Raw genomic sequence first — 565 nt, forward strand, 5'->3', positions numbered from 1 at the left:
CCATGTCCAGTCCACATGTTATGGATGGATTCTATCTCGAAATTGTCGACTTTGTTCACCATCGCGTCTCCGAGCGCTCCTTTTGGGAGGTGCTAGCTGCGATCGCGACTCGCGTATCCCCCCTGACCTTGATGTGAAGTAGTGGTCTGCCGCGTGCAGATGGACACCGGTTTCTACATCAACACCATTGACGAGGGCAAAGCCATGAAGGATGTACTGTTTGACCCCAATCAAAAAGGTCTCGAACCCCTCATTGACCGAAATTGTGCAATGTTATCCGGATTAGCCAATTATAAGTTGACCTGGGGACTCGCATTCTTCGAAGCAATGGATCGCCTTGTTGGCGTATCCTTCGCGATTCCAGTCTCCCGCGACGGCACCAAAGTCAACTTCACCATGTCCAGTCCACATGTTATGGATGGATTCTATCTCGAAATTGTCGACTTTGTTCACCATCGCGTCTCCGAGCGCTCCTTTTGGGAGGTGCTAGCTGCGATCGCCGCGCCTTGAATTGCCGGCACCTACACCCAAGGGTCTGCCGCCTATGGTACCAAAAGCCCTCGTT

Source organism: Aphanomyces astaci, assembly GCF_000520075.1.
Source record: "Aphanomyces astaci strain APO3 unplaced genomic scaffold supercont1.29, whole genome shotgun sequence".
NCBI lineage: Eukaryota > Oomycota > Saprolegniomycetes > Saprolegniales > Verrucalvaceae > Aphanomyces > Aphanomyces astaci.